Raw genomic sequence first — 18,236 nt, forward strand, 5'->3', positions numbered from 1 at the left:
TATTAAGCAGTACTTTGTTTACGTTACCTGACCTACTTATTTTCATTCAAAAGCAGTGTTAAACAATAGTCAAGCATTCCCAGCATGCTTTAGCAAGTGCCTTTCTTGTAAAATATAGCCACGCAGCTAGATAAAATAAATACCCTTAAGCGGGCAATTAATCTGCCCAAGTCCCTTCTACACTTTTATGGGCTCCATCCTTACCCCACCACTGATGTTAATCTGATTGTCCTGTAATTGCTGTGTTTCTGAACGGGTGTACATTTACAATCTGTCATTCCTTTGGCACCATGACTTTGTAAGAAGGATTGGAACATTGCAGCCAGAGCCTCTGTGTCTTCCAGGGAAGCAGTCCCTCCATGTCAGACTGGAGTGTTAGCCTAGATAATGTGCTCAGGTTGATTAATATTTCATGTTGCTATTGATGTGGATCATGAACATTTTGAATGAAAACAAATTGTAAAAAAAAATTGATGTGGATCATGAGGAAACAATGGACTCTGATGATGTTATCCAATTCCTGTGTAATGATGTCATGAAAACTATCCAATCACAGCGAGCCCTAGTGGTGAAAACTGTTTTGTTCCAGATGGAGACAAATCCATTGCTCATAGATCAGCAAATTAAAGTAATGGGAAAGAAAGTGAGGCAGCACATGAACATCAGGAATAATATTATACATTATGAAGATAAACAATATCTACAGTATCTGCTCAGCCTGGTGCAATACATGTCCTAGGATATTGGAGCAGCAATGAACAGTCAGGAGAATATTGGATACAGAAGCACAACAGCATTATATTATTTCCCCATGTAATCTGTCTTAGAATTCTCTTCATCAACCAGATCATCAAGAATTCCAAGAGGAAAGTGGAGGCAGTAATTACCCAGGATGTTGTTCTGAGGTTTAAAAAAAATAAATTTAGAGTATGCAATTAATTTTTTACAATTAAAGGGCAATTTTAGCCTGGCCAATCCACCTAACCTGCATATCTTTTGGGTTGTGAGGGTGAAACCCACCCAAACATGGGGAGAATGTGCAAACTCCACATGGACAATAACCCAGAGCCAGGACCAAACTCGGCGCCATGAGGTAACAGTGCTAACCACTGTGTCACTGTGCTGCCCCAGTTCTGAGAGTTACACATCTCCCACCAGGGCGGATCACCTAGGGTGGCAATAGACCACTCAGTGTTAACTTTCTGTTGTTGCCTTTGTTCCAGATGTTGTTCAATTATAGAGGGATGGGATTGGGGACAAAAGATTTCTCGCATTCCCTGGAGGGTAATTTTTACTCTAATTTCTCGATAATTGTGGCCATTATAAGCACCGATACATCATCCTCAGTTTGATTGATGTTGTTCACAGCATAGGACTGAACATGTCCACATATGTGTCTTAAGTGGTAGGTGTCTGCATGGGTAGCTGTGTCTGGAGTGTCACCACACAATTGGAAAACATTCCACAATTTGCATCTGCAACACCTCAGTTGTTTGACTTCCACTGGCTTTTCAACCACAGTAGGCATCACTCTCGCCTGTGATCCAGCTATATAATTACCTCGGATAAATTATATACCTGAGAAAGGTAATTTTTCTATTACAACTACCACCACTTTTCACAGGACTCTCCAACCTTACCTTACATAATAGTACACTACTCTTTTCCCCATGAATTTCACATAGAATCATAGAATTTACAGTGCAGAAGGAGGCCATTCGGCCCATTGAGTCTGCACCAGCCCTTGGAAAGAGCACCCGACACAAGCCCACACCTCCACCCTAGCCCCGTAACCTAGTAACCCCACCCAACTGCTTTGGACACTAAGGGCAATTTAGCATGGCCAATCCACCTAGCCTGCAGATCTTTGGACTGTGGGAGGAAACCGGAGCCCCCGGAGGAAACCCACGCAGACACAGGGAGAACGTGCAGACTCCGCACAGGCAGTGACCTAAGCCGGGAATTGACCGTGCATCTCTGGAGCTGTGAAGCAACAGCGCTAACCACTGTGCTACCATACTGCCCAAAACATTGATTCTGTATAACCTAGATTTTCCATTTGAACAATTTCAATGAAGTAGGCAAATTACTGAACAACACTGGAAGCGGTCGGGGAAGTTAAAGCCATTGTATGTAGAAACACTTTTACTTCAACCACAATTGGTGAATTTTAGTGCTCAAAATGGATATAATAAACCTCACATTATCAAGAAGGCATCAGTGGAGAACAGTTTTAATTAATTACCACAAAGGAACAAAATGTTTTTCAACTATATTCCCAAATCTGAAAAAGTAGGAGGCGATTTGTAGAGTGCAAACCTTTCTTGCCACCTTTTCTGGCAATACCTCCGAAGTACGTATCTCCTCATCTCTCATCATTAACGATTGACTTGCTCTGTATATCTTAAGATCTTAGTCACCTTACTTCCTCCACCTTGTAAGTAAACCTTACCCTCACAAAAAAAATCCTTAAAAAGATCCGGCACCCGCTTATCCACCAACCTCTGAGCAGCCTGGACACTCTGCTGCACCTCTTCCACTGGAACCATGTTTCTTTCCCAATTTAATAAACCTTATCTTGATTTACTGAGTTTGTCTTCACTGTACTTTTCTTGAACCACCAACACTGTGACTTCATGTGTCCAACTTTATTATAAAATGAAAACATTTAAGTTTAAAATAACATCTTTCTTCTACTATCATAGATTTCCTTTTTAACCTGAGGCAAACCCTCCTTAATATATCTAATTAGACCTCCTTTGCCTTGCCCACCTGCGGATTTCTTATTTCCCAAGTTTCTATCTTTCACAGATTGAAATTGACTTTGTTTTGTAAACTAATTCAAAATCATCTGCCGTTTCTGCTGCCAGTCTAGTAGTTTTACCTCTTGCTCTTCCACGAGTTCTCACTACTGTGGGAAGTGAATCTTTAAAATCCTCCAAACTAATCACATCCCGATGAGCGTCATACGTTTGGTCTATTTTTAATATTCTTATCTACCTTCAAAATTATGTTGTTGAACTCTTTCAAATTCTATATATGTCTGAGCTGATTCTTTCCTTAGATTTTTAAATTATATCTGTCGGCATCTGACACTAGGTTATACGCACTTATAATCCTCTGGTCAGATCCCATTTGGAGTATTGTGAGCCGTTTTGGGCCCCTATCTAAGGAAGGATGTGCTGGCCTTGGAAAGGGTCCAGAGGAGGTTCACATGAATGATCTCTGGAATGAAGAGCTTGTCATGTGAGGAGTGGTTGAGGACTCTGGGTCTGTACAGGTTGGAATTTAGAGGATGAAGGGTGATCTTATTGAAACTTACAGGATACTGCGAGGCCTGGATAGAGTGGAAGTGGAGAGGATGTTTCCACTAGTACGAAAAACTAGAACAAGAGGACACAGCCTCAGACTGAAGGGACGATCTTTTAAAACAGGAATTTTTTCAGCCAGAAGGTGGTGAATCTGTGGAACTCATTCCTTTTGAAAAGCCATCTCTCTTCTGCCGTCTTTCCTTTTATTCAGACATTGCCAATCTTTTTTTTACCTCTGCCAAAGCTACTCTCCTTTTATTTTATTTCAAATCTTCACAGCTCTATTTCTTACTGTTTGTCTTTTTCCTAAATTTCTAACTTTCATTTGTTATTGAATTCTAGCTAATTTTCACTTCCGGTTGTGGCTACGCGGAACTAAGTCGCACGTTCGGCAGCTCCCGCTTGGAACGGACTTTTGGAACGGACCCCAACGGCATTTTTTCGACATTTCCCGGTGTGGGAAGAAGACTGCAACATTCCCTCGACAGTGTATGGCTTGGACCAGGAGCGGGGCGACTAAAAAAGTGGTGGTGAAGCCAAAGAGAGTGTGAGGGATGAAGAGCAAGATGGCGGCGGGCGTGGACCAGGCAGCGTGGATGCAGTGGGCGCAGGAGCAGCAGGAGGTTATCCAGCGTTGCTTCAGGGAGCTCAAAGCGGACCTGCTGGAGCCAATGAAGGCTTCTATTGATAAGCTGCTGGAGACCCAGACGGCTCAGGGGTTGGCGATCCGCGAGGTCCGACAAAAGATCTCTGATAACGAGGACGAGATCTTGGGCCTAGCGGTAAAGGTGGAGGTGCACGAGGCGCTCCACAAGAAATGGCAGGAACGGTTCGAGGAGATGGACAATCGGTCGAGGCGGAAGAATCTGCGGGTCCTGGGCCTCCAGGAGGGGCTGGAGGGGTCCGACTTGGGGGCCTATGTGGTCACCATGTTAAACTCGCTGATGGGAGCGGGGTCCTTCCAGGGGCCTCTGGAGCTGGAAAGGGCACATAGAGTGCTGGTGAGGAGGCCCAAGGCTAACAAGCCGCTGCGGGCGGTGTTGGTGTGGTTTCATCGGTTCGCTGATCGGGAGTGCGTACTCAGGTGGGCCAAGAAAGAGAGGAGCAGCAGGTGGGAGAATGCGGCGGTTCAAGTATATCAGTACTGGAGCGCGGAGGTGGCGAAGAAGAGGGCCGGGTACAACTGGGCGAAGGCGGTGCTGCACAGGAAGGGGGTGAAGTTTGGCATGCTGCAGCCGGTGCGTCTGTGGGATACCTACAAGGACCGGCACCATTATTTTGAGTCCCCGGAGGAGGCATGGGCCTTTGTTCAGGCCGAGAAGCTGGACACAAACTGAGTGTCGGGCGTGGGGATTGTCGGGGATTGCTGTTGTTGTGTTACATTTTGAGGGGGGGGGTTCTTTGTTCTTGTTCTGTTTTGGTTCGGTGTGGGTGGTTAGGGTGGGTTGGGCACTGTTTTGGTTGGGGCTGTCGGGTGGGCTCTTGGACGGTTGCAAGTAAACGGAGTATGGGGTGGATGGCCAGTAGGGGGGATGGGGCCCCGCGGGGGAGGGTGAGGCCCGAGTCGGGAGTGAGGGGACTGGGCCTGTAAAAGGAGCTGCGACAGAGGAGGCGGGTCCGGGCAGGTGGAAAAGCGTGGCTTTTTCACGCGTTGAAGGCAGGAGGGGGCGGGGCCGGAGCGTGGAAGCGTGGGTTTTTTCCCGTGCTTGGGATGGAAGGGGAGGCAGAGTGCCTGCTGGTGGGTAATGGACAGGGAGGGGAAGTCCCACAATGGGAGGAGTCGAAGGAGAGGCGGGAGTGGCCGGGGTCAGCAGGAGTCAGCTGACTTGCGGGAGTGCAATGGGGGGAGCAATGCAGCTAGGAGGGGTCCTAGCTGGGGGGGAACCGGGTTGCAGCTGGTATGGTCAAGGGGGAGCTGGAGCGAGTAGAGGGTGTTGGGATGGAGGTCTGCTGCCGTGGGGAATGGGCCGTCGTGGGGCGCGGGCGCGTGGCTGGCCGAGCAGGGGTTATGGCTAGTCGGCGGTGGAGGGGGGGGGGGTAGCCCCCTGATCCGGCTGATAACCTGGAATGTAAGGGGGCTGAACGGTCCGGTTAAGCAGGCCCGGGTGTTCGCACACCTGAAGGGGCTGAAGGCGGATGTGGTCATGCTCCAGAAGACACACCTGAAGGTGGCAGACCAGGTAAGATTGAGGAAGGGGTGGGTAGGCCAGGTGCTTCATTCAGGGCTGGATGCCAAAAATCTGGGGGTGGCGATCTTGGTGGGAAAGAGGGTGTCGTTCGAGGCGTTGAGCATTGTGACAGACAATGGCGGCAGGTACGTAATGGTAAGTGGTAAGCTGCAAGGGGAAAGGGTGGTGCTGGTCAATGTGTATTCCCCGAACTGGGACGATGCGGGTTTTATGCGGCGCATATTGGGTCGGATCCCGGACTTGGAAGTGGGGAAGGCCTGATAATGGGGGGGACTTTAACACGGTGTTGGAGCCAGCACTGGATCGCTCCAGGTCTAGGACGGGTAGGAGGCCGGCGGCGGCTAAAGTGCAAAGGGGCGTTGGTGAGGGTAGACAGGAGGTATGCGGAGGTGCCGGAGGAGGGACTGTTGAGAGAGAGGCATAGCCTCCAGGCCAAATTCGACCTGTTGACCACCAGGAAGGCGGAGTGGAGAAAGGCCCAGGGGGCGATTTATGAATATGGGGAAAAGGCAAGTCGGATGCTGGCGCATCAGCTTCGGAAGTGGGATGCAGCTAGCGAGATTGGGGAAATTAAGGATAGGGGGGGGGGGAGTGTGCGGAGTGGGGTTGGCATCAATGGGGTCTTCAGGGACTTTTATGAGGAACTGTATTGGTCCGAGCCCCCACTGGAGGAGGGAGGGATCGGCCGCTTTCTGGACCAACTGAAGTTCCCGAAGGTGGAGGAGGGACTGGTGGCGGGAGTAGGGGCTCCGATTGGGTTGGAGGAGCTGGCCAAAGGGATAGAGAGCATGCAGGCGGGGAAGGCACCGGGGCCGGACGGTTTCCCGGTCAAATTTTACAAAATATATGTGGATCTGTTGGGCCCGTTGCTGGTTAGGACCTTCAATGAGGCAAGGGAGGGGGAGGGGGGGCTTGCCCCCGACGATGTCCCGTGCACTGATCTCCTTGATCCTGAAGTGGGACCAGGATCCCCTGCAGTGTGGGTCTTACAGGCCGATTTCATTGTTAAATGTAGATGCCAAGGTGCTGGCGAAGGTTTTAGCCACGAGGATTGAGGATTGTGTGCCGCAGGTCATCCACGAAGACCAGACGGGGTTCGTGAAGGGGAGACAGTTGAACGCGAATGTGCGGAGGCTCCTGAACTTTATTATGGTGCCGGCAAGAAAGGGGGAGGCAGAGATAGTGGCAGCGATGGACGCTGAGAAGGCCTTTGATAGGGTAGAGTTGGGGTACTTCTGGGAGGTGCTGAAGAGGTTCGGGTTTGGGGAGGGGTTCGTCACGTGGGTTAGGCTGTTGTACGAGGTCCCGATGGCGAGTGTGGCCACGAACAAGAGGAGGTCTGAGTACTTTTGGTTGCATCGTGGGACGAGGCAGGGGTGTCCCTTGTCCCCCCTGCTCTTCATGCTGGCGATTGAACCCCTGGCTATGGCACTGAGGGAGTCGAGGAACTGTAGGGGGCTGGTGCAGGGTGGGGAGGAGCATATGGTGTCGCTCTATGCAGACGACTTGCTGCTATATGTGGCGGACCCGGTGGGGGGAATGCCGGAGGTAATGAGGATCCTCAGGGAGTTCGGGGATTTCTCAGGGTATAAGTTCAACATGAGGAAGAGCATGTTGTTTGTGGTTCACCCAAGAGACCAGGAGAGGGGGATTGGCGAGCTACCACTAAAAAGAGCGGAGAGGAGCTTCAGGTATTTGGGGTCCAGGTGGCCAAGAGCTGGGGGGCCCTGCATATACTTAATTTCACGAGGCTGGTGGAGCAAATGGAGGAGGAGTTTAAGAGGTGGGATGCGTTGCCGCTGTCCCTGGCGGGTAGGGTGCAGTGAGTCAAGGTGACAGTGCTCCCAAGGTTTTTGTTCCTGTTCCAGTGCCTCCCCATTTTTATCCTGAAGGCTTTCTTTAGGCGGGTCAACAGGAGCATAACGGGTTTTGTGTGGGCGTGAGGGACTCCGAGGGTGAGAAGGGTGTTCCTAGAGCGGAGTAGGGATGGGGGGTTGGCACTGCCCAACCTCTGTGGGTACTACTGGGCCGCCAATGCGGCGATGGTGCACAAGTGGATGATGGAGGGGGAGGGGGCGGCATGGAAAAGGCTGGAGTTGGCATCTTATGAGGGTACGAGTCTGGAGGCGCTGACAACGGCGCCGCTGTCGCTCCATCCAATGACGTATACGAGCCCGGTGGTGGCGGCTGCCCTCAAAATTTGGGGGCAATGGAGGCAGCACAGGGGGGAAGCGGGGGCCTCGGTGTGGACCCCGATACGGGGGAACCACCGGTTTGTCCCAGGGAGAATAGATGGAGGAAATTTTGTGGTGGCACAGGGCAGGGATACAAAGGTTGGGGGACCTGTTTGTGGACGGGAAGTTCGCGAGCCTGGGTGAGCTGGAGGAGAAGTACGGGCTCCCCCTGGGAAACACCTTTAGGTATCTGCAGGTAAGGGTGTTTGCCAGGCGGTACAGGACAGGGTGCTCTCCGGGGTGTGGGTTCGAGAGGGGAAGATCTCGGCAACATACCAGGTGATGCAGGAGGAGGAGGAGGCCTCGATGGAGGTGCTGAAAGGTAAGTGGGAGGTGGAGTTGGGGGCGGAGATTGAGGAGGGGACGTGGGCAGATGTCCTAGGGAGGGTGAACTCTTCCTCTTCATGCGCGAGGCTCAGCCTCATACAGTTTAAGGTGCTGCACAGGGCACACATGACCGGGACAAGGGTGAGCCGGTTTTTTGGGGGTGAGGACAGGTGTGTTAGGTGCTCAGGGAGCCCAGCAAACCACACCCATATGTTCTGGGCATGCCCAGCGCTGGAGGAATTCTGGAAGGGCGTAGCGAGGACAGGGTCGAGGGTGGTAGGATCTAGGGTCAAACCGGGCTGGGGGCTCGCAATATTTGGGGTTGCAGAGGAGCCAGGAGTGTAGGAGGCGAAAGAGGCCGGTATTCTGGCCTTTGCGTCCCCGGTAGCCCGGTGAAGGATTCTTCTTCATTGGAAGGATGCGAGGCCCCCAAGTGTGGAATCCTGGATCAACGATATGGCGGGGTTTATTAAATTGGAGAGAGTGAAATTTGCCTTAAGGGGATCGGTGAAAGAGTTCTTCAGGCGGTGGCAACCGTTCTTGGACTTCCTGGCAGAACGGTAGACAATGGTCAGCAGCAGCAGCAACCCGGGGGGAGGGGGGCAGGTTCCATTTTATTTTTGTTTGTCGCTATTGGATGTTCTGAGGGGGTGTATATATTTGTTATGTTTGCCATGTGTTTCGGCAGGTGTTAATATATTATTTATGTACAGGGGGGAGGGGGCACTGAGTTGTTTTTTTTTGTTTTGCATTTAATTCAATTGGGTTACTTTTACATTTTGTTGTTGATATTTTGTGAAAACTTTAATAAAAATTAGTTTTTAAAAAAAGAATTCTAGCTAATTTTAATGATTCAGGCTGTGTCTCTGGCAAATTTAAATGCGGAATTATTGTTTGTATTATATCTACCTTTCTCACACCTTCAGGTAAAGTTAACTGCAGCTTGTCTGCCAAACCCAAAAGCTTTATATTGATAATAATCAATTCATTAGTGTCACAAGTAAACTTGTATTAACACTGCAGTGAAGTTACTGTGAAAATCTCCCAGTCGCCTGTTCGGGTACTCTGAGGAAGAATTTAGAATGTCCAAATCACCTAACCACGTCTTTTTGGGACTTGTGGGAGGAAACTGGGGCACCCGGAAGAAACCCACGCAGATACGGGGAGAACGTGCAGACTCTGTACAGACAGTGACCTAGTCGAGAATCAAACCCGGGTCCCCGGCGCTGTGAAGCAACAGTATTAACCACTGTGCTACCGTGCAGACCATAGTCACCCTTTGTAAACCAGCCCAAGTGACCTCTTCCACATCCAGGAAAATGTTTGCAACCAGAAGAATAATTTCCAGTCACTCCCTATTTAAACTACCACCTGAAAGAAAGCACCAATTCCGCACACATTCACTGCCTTTAAGTTCAATAATCCCAAGCCAAACAAGGAATTATACTTTTAAACCCCAGTCTAGAGCCCGCAATTTTATTACGATCGCAGACACAACAGTTGTGAGGATACTAGACAGAAAACCCAATATTTAATTTAATTTGTAAGATTGCGAGGAGAGGATACTTTGCTCCAGGAGTAATTTCATGTACAAATTGAGATATGGTGTATTAAAACAAACTTTATTACAACAGTATTAATAATTTTACCATTATAAATACAAATTGTTGCGGGAGGGGTCGGTATGGGAGCGGATGGAGGTGGCCTAATGTAAAGACATGTGTTTGGGGGCACTGTTAAAAGCGCCTCTGCCGTTCTCACTGGCCAGGTACTCTACCAGCCCGGCGGCCCTCAGGGTGTGTGGACAGTGGCGGCAGCACTTGGGGCTGGAGGGAGCCTCGGTTTGGACACCGATTTATGGAAATCAGCAGTATGTTCCAGGGGGGCTGGATGCGCGGTTTCAGGGGTGGCAACCGACAGGGATTGAGCAATTTTGGGATTTGTTCATCGACAACGGCTTTCTGGCTTGGAGATGTTGGAGGAGGAATTTGTGCTGCCCATCGGTATTGGGTTGTGATATTTGCAGGTGAGAGACTTTGGTTGGAGGCAGGTATTGTCCTTTCCTCACCTGCCGCCCCAGGGTTTACAGTATAAGGTGGTGCCAAGAACGGTTAGGAAGGTGTCGGAAGGTGAACGGGAAGGTGTCGGAAATTTATAAGGAACTGATGGACTGAAAAAAAAAGAGGAACTGATGGACTGGGAGGGAACCACAATAGGGGTAGTGAAGGGCAAGTGGGAGGAAGAGTTGGGTAGGGAGTTGGAGGCTGGGTTGTGGGAGGATGCCCTGAGGACAATTAATGCATCCTCGTCGTGTGCTGGGCTTAGCCGTATCCAGTTCAATGTGGTACACAGGGCACAAATGACTGTAGCTAGGATGAGCAAGTTTTTTGTAGGGGTGGAGGATAGGTGTGGGTGGTGCGCAGGTGGCCCGCGAACCATGTCCACATGTCTGGGTGTGTCCAACGCTTGTGGGATTCTGGCTACATTATGTTGCAGGTCCTGAAGGTGAAGGTGGTTCCGAGTCCAAAGGTGGCGATCTTTGGAGTGTCGGGGGACGCGGGAGTCCAGGGGGTGAGAGAGGCCGATGTCTTGGCCTTTGCCTACATGGTAGCCCGGATATGAATGGTAGGCCTAACATACGATGAACGTCTGAGGATCCTGGGATTATATTCATTGGCGTTTAGGAGGTTGAGGGGAGATCTAATAGAAACTTACAAGATAATGAATGGCTTAGATAGGGTGGATGTAGGGAAGTTGTTTCCATTAGCAGGGGAGACTAGGACCCAGGGGCACAGGCTTAGAATAAAAGAGAGTCACTTTAGAACAGATATGAGGAGAAATTTCTTCAGCCAGAGAGTGGTGGGTCTGTGGAATTCATTGCCACAGAGGGCAGTGGAGGCCGGGACGTTGAGTGTCTTTAAGACAGAAGTTGATAAATTCTTGATTTCTCGAGGAATTAAGGGCTATGGAGAGAGAGCGGGTAAATGGAGTTGAAATCAGCCATGATTGAATGGTGGAGTGGACTCGATGGGCCGAATGGCCTTACTTCCGCTCCTATGTCTTATGGTCTTATGGTTCGAGCCCCCCCCCACTGGAGGAGGGAGGCATGGGCCGCTTTCTGCACCAACTGAAGTTCCAGAAGGTGGAGGAGGGACTGGTGGAGGGATTAGGGGCCCCGATTAAACAGCGAGCGATGCCGAGGTTGTGAGTTCGATCCTCACCTGGAGCAAAATTTTTAATATAGGATGTTGGTTCGCACAGTTAGTTGGACAAGTGATTTGGAGCGACGCCAGCAGCACCAGTTCGATGTCTGGACCGGTTGAGCTTCTTGGGGGCGGCAACTCCACAATAACTGGAATGTGTGCATCGTGGTTCACAGTGACAGTTCAAGGTCACAGGTTCTATACTTAGCTGGGTCACTGTCTGTGTGCCCACTCCATGTTCTCCCATGTCAGCGCTCATTTACTCCAGGTGTTCTGGTTCCCCTCACGAGACACAAAAGATGTCCCATGAGCCGAAGAGGATATTGTGTATTATCCAGCAGTGTACGCGAACTGGTACCGCAATGTGGCAACTCGGAGCTTTCCACAATAACTTTATTACAGGTTAATATAAGCCTACTTGTGACAATAATGATTAATATTAATTGCATGTGACCAGGATTCTAAGATTAACCGCAATCATTTTTATTAGTACCGATAACTATAATTAAATCTGCACCAACTGCAACTCGTTAACTATGATCAAATTCCCATCCCCGCCACCAGGCCCCTCAACTCCCCCGCACCAGTTACACACACGGCACAAACAAACAAACACAGAGAGAAAAAGAGGGGTGTCAAAAAAACGACTCAAGTAAAAATGATTCGACATTTGGCATAATGTGCTCCAGTGGCGCAATCGGATAGCACGCGGTACTTATACAGCAGTGCGATGCCGAGGTTGCGAAATCAACCCTCACCTAGAGCAGAAAATCTAACATAGGAAGTGATTTCGCACAGTTGGCTGGACAGGTGCTTTGTGATTTGGAACAACGCCAGCAGCACCAAAAGAACAAAGAACAATATGCACAGGAACAGGTCCTTCGGCCCTCCAAGCCCATGCCGACCATGCTGCCCGATTAAACTACAATCTTCGACACTTCCTGGGTCCGTATCCCTCTATTCCCATCCTATTCATGTATTTGTCAAGATGCCCCTTAAATGTCACTATCGTCCCTGCTTCCACCACCTCCTCCGGCAGCGAGTTCCAGGCACCCATCACACTCTCTGTAAAAAAGTGCCTCGTACATTTACTCTAAACCTTGCCCCTCGCACCTTAAACCTATGTCCCCTGGTAATTGACCCCTCTACCCTGGGGAAAGAGGGGTCTAGCCTCTGACTATCCACTCTGTCTATGCCCGTCATAATTTTGTAGACGTCTATCAGGTCGCCCCTCAACCTCAATCATTCCAGTGAGAAAAAAACGAGTTTATTCAGCCGCTCCTCATAGCTAATGCCCTCCATACTATTTGCTTTTTTAAAAAAAACATTTTTGAAAAGGTTTCACAAAATATCAACAACAAAATGTAAAAGGAACCCAATAAAATTAAATACAAAACAAAACAAAACCTAGTGCCCCCAGTATAGAAAAATAAAAATAAAATAGAACCCACCCCCCCCCCCCCCCCTCCCCCCCCGGGTTGCTGCTGCTGCTGCCCATTGTCTACTGTTCTGCCAGGAAGTCCAAGAACGGTTGCCACCAACTGAAGAACCCTTGCACCGATCCCCTTAAGACAAATTTCACCCTCTCCAATTTAATAAACCCCACCATATCGTTGATCCAGGATTCCACGCTTGGTGGCCTCGCATCCTTCCACTGAACAAGAATCCTTCGCCAGGCTACCAGGAACGCAAAGGCCAGAATACTGGCTTCTTTTGCCTTCTGCACTCCTGGCTCCTCTGCAACCCCAAATATTGCGAGACCCCAGCCCGGTTTGTCCCTGGACCCTTGACACATTCCTCGATACGCCCTTCCAAAATTCCTCCAGCACTGGGCAAGCCCAGAACATATGGGTGTGGTTTGCTGGGCTCCCTGAGCTCCTAACACACCTGTCCTCACCCCCAAAAAACCTGCTCAACCTTGTCCCGGTCATGTGTGCCCTGTGCAGTACTTTAAACTGTATGAGGCTGAGCCTCACGCACGAAGATGAAGAGTTCACCCTCCTTAGGGCATCTGCCCACGTCACCTCCTCGATCTCCTCCCCCAACTCCTCCTCCCACTTACCTTTCAGCACCTACACCGAGGCCTCCTCCTCCTCCTGCATCACCTTGTATGTTTCCGAGATCTTCCCCTCTCCAACCCACACCCCCCGAGAGCACCCTGTCCTGTACCGTGTGTGGCAGCAGCAGTGGGAATTCCACCACTTGCCGCCTGGCAAATGCACTTACCTGTAGATACCTAAAGGTGTTTCCCGGAGGGGAGCCCGAACTTCTCCTCCAGCTCACCCAGGCACACGAACTTCCCATTCACAAACAGGTTCCCCAACCTTCTTATCCCTTCCCTATGCCACCCCGAAAACCCTCCAACTATTGTCCCTGGGTCAAACCGGTGGTTCCCCCCTATTGGGGTCCACACCGAGGCCCCCACTTCCCCCTTGTGCCGCCTCCATTGCCCCCAAATTTTGAGGGCAGCCGCCACCAACGGGCCCGTGGTATACCTCATTGGAGGGAGCGGCAGCGGCGCCGTTGCCAGCGCCTCCAGACTCGTACCCTCACAAGGCGCGTCTCCAGCCTCTTCCATGCCACCCCCTCCCCCTCCATCATCCACTTGTGCACCATCGCCGCATTGGCGGCCCTGTATTACCCACAGAGGTTGGGCAGCACCAGCACCCCCATCCCTACTCGCGCCCACACAAACGTCGTTATGCTTCTGTTGACCCGCCTAAAGAAGGCCTTCGGGATAAGACTGGGGAGGCACTGGAACAGGAACGAAAACCTTGGGAGCACCGTCATCTTGACTGACTGCACCCTACCCGCCAGGGACAGTGGCAACATGTCCCACCTCTTAAACTCCTCCTACATTTGCTCCACCAGTCTCGTGAAATTAAGTCTATGCAGGGCCCTCCAGCTCCTGGCCACCTGGACCCCCAAATACCTGAAACTCCTCTCCGCCCTTTTTAGTGGGAGCTCGCCAATCCCCCTCTCCTGGTCCCCTGGGCGAACCACAAACAACTCGCTCTTCCCCATGTTGAGCTTGTACCCTGAGAAATCCCCGAATTCCCTGATGATCCTCATTACCTCCGGCATTCCCCCGACCGGGTCCTCCACATATAGCAGCAAGTCGTCCACATAGAGCGACATCCCCTGCTCCTCCCCACCCCGGACCAGCCCCCTCCAGTTCCTCGACTCCCTCAGTGCCATAGCCAGGGGCTCAATCGCCAGCACGAAGAGCAGGGGGGCCAAGGGATACCCCTGCCACATCCCTCGATGCAACCAAAAGTACTCAGACCTCCTCTTGTTCGTGGCCATCGGGACCTCGTACAACAGCCTAACCCACCTGACGAATTCCTTCCCAAACCCGAACCTCTTCAGTACCTCCCACAAGTACCCCCACTCTACCCTATCGAAGGCCTTCTCAGCGTCCATCGCCGCCACTATCTCCGCCTCCCCTTCCCTCGCCGGCATCATAATAACCCTCAGGAGTCTCCACACATTCGCGTTCAACTGCCTCTCCTTCACGAACCCCGTCTGGCAACCGGTGACGAGTGGTGTCCCGCAGGGTTCAGTTTTGGGGCCACAGCTGTTCTCTTTATATATTAACGATCTAGATGACGGGACTGGGGGCATTCTGGCTAAGTTTGCCGATGATACAAAGATAGGTGGAGGGGCAGGTCGTATGGAGGAGGTGGGGAGGCTGCAGAAAGATTTAGACAGTTTAGGAGAGTGGTCCAAGAAATGGCTGATGAAATTCAACGTGGGCAAGTGCGAGGTCTTGCACTATGGAAAAAAGAATAGAGGCATATTTTCTAAACGGTGACAAAATTCATAACGCTGAAGCGCAAAGGGACTTGGGAGTCCTAGTCCAGGATTCTCTAAAGGTAAACTTGCAGGTTGAGTCCGTAATTAAGAAAGCAAATGCAATGTTGTCATTCATCTCAAGAGGCTTGGAATATAAAAGCAGGGATGTACTTCTGAAGCTTTATAAAGCATTAGTTCGGCCCCATTTAGAATACTGTGAGCAATTTTGGGCCCCACACCTCAGGAAGGACATACTGGCACTGGAGCGGGTCCAGCGGAGATTCACACGGATGATCCCAGGAATGGGAGGCCTAACATACGATGAACGTCTGAGGATCCTGGGATTATATTCATTGGAGTTTAGGAGGTTGAGGGGAGATCTAATAGAAACTTACAAGATAATGAATGGCTTAGATAGGGTGGATGTAGGGAAGTTGTTTCCATTAGCAGGGGAGACTAGGACCCGGGGGAACAGCCTTAGAATAAAAGGGAGTCACTTTAGAACAGAGATGAGGAGAAATTTCTTCAGCCAGAGAGTGGTGGGTCTGTGGAATTCATTGCCACAGAGGGCAGTGGAGGCCGGGACGTTGAGTGTCTTTAAGACAGAAGTTGATAAATTCTTGATTTCTCGAGGAATTAAGGGCTATGGAGAGAGAGCGGGTAAATGGAGTTGAAATCAGCCATGATTGAATGGTGGAGTGGACTCGATGGGCCGAATGGCCTTACTTCCACTCCTATGTCTTATGGTCTTAGTGTTAGAATGGAGGGACTTGGGACCGCCAAAACCGGGGTTGTGGGTGAGCGACCTGGTGGAGTTTCTCAGGCAAGAAAAGATAAAGTTTGCCTTGAGAGGATCTGTGGAGGGGTTTGCCCAGAGTTGGCAGCCGTTTATCAACTTTTTCAAGAAAAATTAAGATGTCAGCTGGGGTGGGGGTGGGGGGTTAAAATGGGATGGGAGTTGGGAAATGGGAGGAGGGCCGGGTGAGGGGAGCAGGTTTGTGGGGTATTTTGTTGAGTTAGTTATTTGCAGCCCAGTTGGCTTGATTTGATTTTTGATTATGTCTGTTGTGCTAATGTATAAATGCCTCAATAAAATATTTTTCAAGAAAATAAATAAATACAAATTGTTTTCAATTACAAGCTAAACAATGCTTAACAATACAATGAAACAATCCTAACCACTATCTTTATCTCCCCTCAAACAACACCCATCTCAGGACAAAATCCACTTTTAAATACAATCAGCAGACTCGGGAATACTTACTGTAAAGATATGACTTCGATAAAACACTTTGAGAAAGTGATATCCTTCAGGAACCAGTTACAGATTCTTGCTTGTCTCAACTTACTGTTTAAGCTGCCAGCCTTTGAAATTGTTCTTATCCTGTTCACAGGCAAATTTTTAACTCACTGTCTTGAGATCAGCAGCTTCTGGTCTGTCCACAGTCAAATCTCAATCCCAATATAAAACAAAACTTTTTAAACTGCAGAAACCAGAGGGTGGCACGGTGGCGCAGTGGTTAGCACTGCTGGCTCATGGCGCCGAGGACCCCGGTTCAATCCGGCCTCCAGGCCACTGTCTTTGTGGAGTTTGCACATTCTCCCCTTGTCTACATGGGTCTCACTCCCACAACCTAAAGATGTGCAGGGGAGGTGGATTGGCCACACTAAATTGCCCCTCATTTAGAAAACAAATTGAGTACTCTACACTTATATAAATAAATAAAAAATAAACTGCCTCAGCCCCTGGATCCTCCCATTACCTACATCAGTGTTTTTCAAACTTTTTTGCCCGGGACCCATTTTTAGCAACTGGCAAAACTTCACGACCCACACCTGTCGATCTTCGTGACCCACGCCTTTCGACCTTCGCGGCCCACGCCTGTCGACCTTCGCGATCCATGCCTGTCGACCTTCTCGGCCCATGCCTGTCGACCTTCACCGCCCATGCCTGTCGACCTTCACGGCCTATGCCTGTCGACCATCATGGGTTTAAAATGGCTGGCCTACATCCTCCTACTCAGCTGAACACAATGGGGTTGATTCTCCGTCAGCGGGATTCTTCATTGCGCCGGCAGCGCTTCCATGCCTACGGGTTTCCCAGCAGCGTGGAGTGGCCACAGTGGGAAAATTCCATTGGCAGGTGGCAGAAACAGTATTGCGCTGCCAGTGAGGACACACCACCTCGGAAAATGCAGTTGGCAGACTGGAGAAGCCCACCCAGTATCTTTAATTATCTGCTTCCCAGGGAACCTCTTAATATAAACCAAAAGTCTATTCTCCCAAACTTTTTGATTTGATTTATTGTCACACGTACCAAAGTACAGTGAAAAGTATTTTACTGCGGCCAAGGGAATGTACAGAGTAGACAAAAAAAGAATAATCCACAGAGTACAGACAAATATACTTTAATTGCATCTCTGTCTCCAAAATGTCTATTGTCCTTCAAACCAGGATTGTTAAAAACATGACTGCAGCAGTCACACCCTAACACAGGCTTTTAACCCTTACTGCGCTAAGTACCCATAATAGAATATATCTGAAAATACTGCATTCATCACTGGGATGTCTGTATCGGTTTCTTTTTTGTGGTTCTGTGTATGAGTGCATGTTTGGTGTGTATGTCTGTATGCATGTGTCTGTAGTTGTTTGTTTGTGAGAGAGAGAGATTGTATGTGTGGGTCTGTAAGTGTATGTGTGTGAGAGAGTTTGTATGAGTGCATGTCCCTGTGTGGTTATCCTTGTGCGAATGTTCCTGCGGGTGTGTGTGAGAGAGAGAGAGAGAAATAATTTGCATGTGTGTATCTGTGAGACACAGAGTTTGTATTTGTTGCTCAGGGTATGTGTGTTCTTCGAGACAGTGAGTTTGAATGTATGGGTATTTATGTTTATGGGTATCTGTGTGTACAGCTTCATATTCGCTGTGACATAAACTTTCCTCCCTCTGTGGAGACTGGGTCCGCTGAGAATCCCATCGAGTGATGTGAATGGAACAATTTGGACACCCTTTACCGAGTGTGAAACCACAGGCTGACCATATGCTGTGTAAAACCTGACATCTTCACAACCAGACCCCCATCTCCCCTTGAACAACACGGAGAGTTGCTCATTTTGTTATTCATTTGTTTGCCCTCCGTTTACTCTTGCACAATTCACATATCCTCCAACACCCTTTGG

The 18,236-nt window shown here is 49.7% G+C and overlaps 1 protein-coding gene across 1 annotated transcript in view; it reads right to left on the reverse strand.

Annotated features, from left to right (window-relative positions):
* LOC140418085 (uncharacterized) overlaps positions 1 to 18,236 on the reverse strand; it is a 77,480-nt gene that overhangs the window by 34,795 nt on the left and 24,449 nt on the right. The window lies entirely within an intron of this gene.

The sequence above is a fragment of the Scyliorhinus torazame genome, chromosome 5, assembly GCF_047496885.1.
Source record: "Scyliorhinus torazame isolate Kashiwa2021f chromosome 5, sScyTor2.1, whole genome shotgun sequence".
NCBI lineage: Eukaryota > Metazoa > Chordata > Chondrichthyes > Carcharhiniformes > Scyliorhinidae > Scyliorhinus > Scyliorhinus torazame.